The sequence below is a fragment of the Malaclemys terrapin genome, chromosome 15, assembly GCF_027887155.1.
Source record: "Malaclemys terrapin pileata isolate rMalTer1 chromosome 15, rMalTer1.hap1, whole genome shotgun sequence".
In the NCBI taxonomy this organism is placed as follows: Eukaryota; Metazoa; Chordata; order Testudines; family Emydidae; genus Malaclemys; species Malaclemys terrapin.
Window position 1 is genome coordinate 14,074,187 of NC_071519.1, and position 5,000 is coordinate 14,079,186.

Sequence of the window (5,000 nt, forward strand, 5' to 3'; positions counted from 1 at the left end):
CTGGTGACCGGACGGGAAAGCGGCCACCGGGCGTGCCCGTTCAAACCTACGGGTTGACCTGGTGGCCGGGAAGCGAACCGGCCAGCAGGCGAACCCGTTCGATTCCACGGGTTGACCTGGTGCCCGGGAGGGGACTCTGAAAATTTTTCAGCCCTTTCGGCTCGGGGTTGACCTGGTGGCCGAGAGGGGACTCGGACGGCAGGCAAGCCGCCCTGGGCTCACCCTCCCCGGCCGCAGCGAGGGACTGCCCCCCCTCCACCCACCCACCCCCCCCCCCGGCTGACAGGATCAGGGCGCACTGGATGTCCGGGACAATATTTTCCCCGACGCCGGGGAGGGCGGGCGGGCGGAGGGGCTCTGGCGGCCAGCCCGGGCCCCGGAGCTCGAGAAGGAAAAAAGGACCGGGCCCGCGAGAGACGGGGGCCCTGCCGCAGGGGGGCAGTCCGACCGGGGCTCACCGTGCGGCAGGCCCGGGCGTCGGCAGGGGAAAGCGGGCGAGGAGGCGCGGGGGCCGGGTGCCTACGGCCATACCGGACCGAACGCCCCCGATCCCGTCCGATCTCGGAAGGTAAACCGTCCCGGGCCTGGCTAGTACTTGGATGGGTGACCGCCTGGGAATCCCAGGTGCCGTAGGCAGCTTTTCCCGGTCCGAGCCAGCTCTCTCTCCTTTTCTGGGGAGGAAGGAGAGGGGGGGGACGGGCCGGAAAGCCCCTCGTCGCTCCTGCCGAGTCGGAGGTCGCGGCCGCAGGTCACGGGTCTGGGCGCCTGGGGTCCGGCTCCCCACCCGGCTTCCTCCGCGGAGGACCCACCGAAGCCGCTGGGGGAGACCCCGGGCATGGGGCGGACTGGCCCGGACCCTCCCGGCCGCCGGCCCGCAGGACCGCCCCGAATCCCCCCGCCCCGCGGCCACCCAGGCCAGGCCTGGCCAGGCGGGACGGACGGCGGGTGTCCAGCGCCCAGCGGCTTCCGCCAGCGGGGACCCACGGCCCCCAAAGCCGCAGGGGGAGGCCCCGGGCCCGGGACGGACTCGCTCGGACCCCCTGCGCCCGGGCGCCGGCTCGCGGGACCGCCCCGAATCCCCCCGCGGCCACCCAGGCCAGGCCTGGCCAGGCGGGACGGACGGCGGGTGTCCAGCGCCCAGCGGCTTCCTCCAGCGGGGACCCACGGCCCCCAGAGCCGCAGGGGGACACCCCGGGGCCGGGACGGACTCGCTCGGACGCGCTCGGACCCCCTGCGCCCGGCCGCCGGCTCGCGGGACCGCCCCGAATCCCCCGCCCCGCGGCCACCCAGGCCAGGCCTGGCCAGGCGGGACGGACGGCGGGTGTCCAGCGCCCAGCGGCTTCCGCCAGCGGGGACCCACGGCCCCCCAGAGCCGCAGGGGGAGACCCCGGGGCCGGGACGGACTCGCTCGGACGCGCTCGGACCCCCTGCGCCCGGCCGCCGGCTCGCGGGACCGCCCCGAATCCCCCCGCGGCCACCCAGGCCAGGCCTGGCCTGGCCTGGCAGGCCGGCGTGCAGCTCCCCCGGGCTTCCTCCCCCGACGACCCGCGCCCCCCCGAGCCGCAGGCGGAGACCCCGGCCCCGGGGCGGACCGGCCCGGGCTCGCTCGAGCCCCCTGCGCCCGGCCCGCAGGACCGCCCCCCCCCCCCCCCGAATCCCCCGGGAGAGGCCCGGCCTGCACGCCACTGACGACCCGCGGCCCCCAAAGTCGCGGGAGGCGCCCCCGGCCCCGGGGGCCGGTTAGCTCCGTGTCGCTCCGCGCCCCCCCCCCGCCCCTCGCTGCCGGGACCGGGCACCGCCCCAGAGTCAGCCGCAGCCGGACGGCCTGAGAGCTGCCCTCCTGTGGACGACGGTGAGTTTACCTTGACACTAACCGGCCATCAGCCAGGTCAACCCCATTGCTAGACTGGGGTGGACCTGGTGGCCGAGTGGGGACTTGGAACATTTGACAGCTGCTCCCCGGGGCTTGACCGCTTGTCCTGAACGCCCCCCCCCCACCCCACCCCCCCCAGCCCCCGGCTCCTGCTCCCCTCTCCCCAGCCTCGGTGCTCCGCTCCCTGCCTCGGAGGCTGCCCCTTTGCGGCGCCTGCATCGCCTCCGAGGACGCGCACCTTCCGGAGGCTGGACGTAAAGCCTGACGCCCGCCACCGCCGCCGACCCGGCTCTCCGAGGGACGACTGTGAGGCCTCCCCCCACCCCCGGACCGCCCTGGGGACGACTGCTAAGCCTCCCCCAACGGACCGCCCGGGGGAAGACTGCTAAGCCTTCCCCGGACCTGCTCCCTCTCGACTATTAAGCCCCCCCTCTGTGGTCCTCAGGACCGCTGCCGCGCAGCCCTCGGAGTGGGGTGACACCCGGGCCGGAAAGCAAAGCGGCCACCAGGTCAACCCGTCGAATCCAATGGGTTGACCTGGTGGCCGGAAAGCAAACCGGCCGCCAGGTCAACCCAGTAGATTCCGCGGGTTGACCTGGTGGCCGCTAAGCACGACTCTTAAGCCTCCGCCGGACCGCCTGGGGAATGGCTATTAAGCCTGCCCCCGGAGTACTCGGGGGGACGACTATTAAGCCTCTCCTGGAACGACTATTAAGCCTGCCCCCGGAGTCCTCGGGGGACGACTATTAAGCCTCCCCCGGACCGGCTCCGTCTCGACTATTAAGCCCCCCCTCTGTGGTCCTCAAGACCACTGCCGCTCTGCCCTCGGAGTGGGGTGACGCCCGGGCCGGAAAGCAAACCGGCCACCAGGTCAACCCGTTGAATCCATTGGGTTGACCTGGTGGCCGGAAAGGAAACCGGCCGCCAGGTCAACCCAATAGATTCAGCGGGTTGACCTGGTGGCCGAACGGGGACTTTGAAAATTTTACAGCTGCTTCCCCTGGGGTTGACCTGTTGTCCCGGTGGGGACTTTGAACATTTGACAGCCGCTACCCGGGGCTTGACCTGTTGTCCTGAACGCCCCCCACCCCACGGCTCCTGCTCCCCACTCCCCAGCCTCGGTGCCCCGCTCCCTGCCTCAGAGGCCGCCTCTCTGCGGCAGCTGCAGCGCGTCCGAGGACGCTCACCCTCCGGAGGCTGGATGTAAAGCCTGACACCCGCCACCGCCGCCGACCCGGCTCTCCCAGGGACGACTGTGAGGCCTCCCCCCACCCCCGGACCACCCTGAGGACGACTGCTAAGCCTCCCCCACCGGACCGCCCGGGGGAAGACTGCGACGCCTCCCGCCAGGCCCCCACCCAGCCTGGGGGGAAGACTGCTAAGCCTCCCCCCCACACACACACTGTCGGGGGATGACGATTAAGCCTCTCCCGGACCGGCTCCGTCTCGACTATTAAGCCCCCCCTCTGTGGTCGTCAAGACCACTGCCGCGCTGCCCTCGGAGTGGGGTGACACCCGGGCCGGAAAGCAAAGCGGCCACCAGGTCAACCCGTCGAATCCAATGGGTTGACCTGGTGGCCGGAAAGCAAACCGGCCGCCAGGTCAACCCAGTAGATTCCGCGGGTTGACCTGGTGGCCGTTAAGCACGACTCTTAAGCCTCCGCCGGACCGCCTGGGGAATGGCTATTAAGCCTGCCCCCGGAGTCCTCGGGGGACGACTATTAAGCCTCCCCCGGACCGGCTCCGTCTCGACTATTAAGCCCCCCCTCTGTGGTCCTCAAGACCACTGCCGCTCTGCCCTCGGAGTGGGGTGACGCCCGGGCCGGAAAGCAAAGCGGCCACCAGGTCAACCCAGTAGATTCCGCGGGTTGACCTGGTGGCCGCTAAGCACGACTCTTAAGCCTCCGCCGGACCGCCTGGGGAATGGCTATTAAGCCTGCCCCCGGAGTACTCGGGGGGACGACTATTAAGCCTCTCCTGGAACGACTATTAAGCCTGCCCCCGGAGTCCTCGGGGGACGACTATTAAGCCTCCCCCGGACCGGCTCCGTCTCGACTATTAAGCCCCCCCTCTGTGGTCCTCAAGACCACTGCCGCTCTGCCCTCGGAGTGGGGTGACGCCCGGGCCGGAAAGCAAACCGGCCACCAGGTCAACCCGTTGAATCCATTGGGTTGACCTGGTGGCCGGAAAGGAAACCGGCCGCCAGGTCAACCCAATAGATTCAGCGGGTTGACCTGGTGGCCGAACGGGGACTTTGAAAATTTTACAGCTGCTTCCCCTGGGGTTGACCTGTTGTCCCGGTGGGGACTTTGAACATTTGACAGCCGCTACCCGGGGCTTGACCTGTTGTCCTGAACGCCCCCCACCCCACGGCTCCTGCTCCCCACTCCCCAGCCTCGGTGCCCCGCTCCCTGCCTCAGAGGCCGCCTCTCTGCGGCAGCTGCAGCGCGTCCGAGGACGCTCACCCTCCGGAGGCTGGATGTAAAGCCTGACACCCGCCACCGCCGCCGACCCGGCTCTCCCAGGGACGACTGTGAGGCCTCCCCCCACCCCCGGACCACCCTGAGGACGACTGCTAAGCCTCCCCCACCGGACCGCCCGGGGGAAGACTGCGACGCCTCCCGCCAGGCCCCCACCCAGCCTGGGGGGAAGACTGCTAAGCCTCCCCCCCACACACACACTGTCGGGGGATGACGATTAAGCCTCTCCCGGACCGGCTCCGTCTCGACTATTAAGCCCCCCCTCTGTGGTCGTCAAGACCACTGCCGCGCTGCCCTCGGAGTGGGGTGACACCCGGGCCGGAAAGCAAAGCGGCCACCAGGTCAACCCGTCGAATCCAATGGGTTGACCTGGTGGCCGGATAGCAAACCGGCCGCCAGGTCATCCCAGTAGATTCGGAGGGTTGACCTGGTGGCCGTAAAGCACGACTATTAAGCCTGCCCCCTGGAGCGCTCGGGGGACGACTATTAAGCCTCCCACGGACCTGCTCCGTCTCGGCTATTAAGCCCCCCCTCTGTGGTCCTCAAGACCACTGCCGCTCTGCCCTCGGAGTGGGGTGACGCCCGGGCCGGAAAGCAAACCGGCCACCAGGTCAACCCGTTGAATCCATTGGGTTGACCTGGTGGCC

General features: G+C 70.2%; 1 non-coding gene across 1 annotated transcript; it reads left to right on the forward strand.

Annotated features, from left to right (window-relative positions):
• The first annotated feature begins 517 nt into the window (after positions 1-517).
• On the forward strand, positions 518-636 carry LOC128823569 (5S ribosomal RNA). Its single transcript, XR_008441813.1, has one exon. It is a non-coding gene; the product is annotated as a 5S ribosomal RNA (ribosomal RNA).
• Positions 637-5,000: the final 4,364 nt, after the last annotated feature.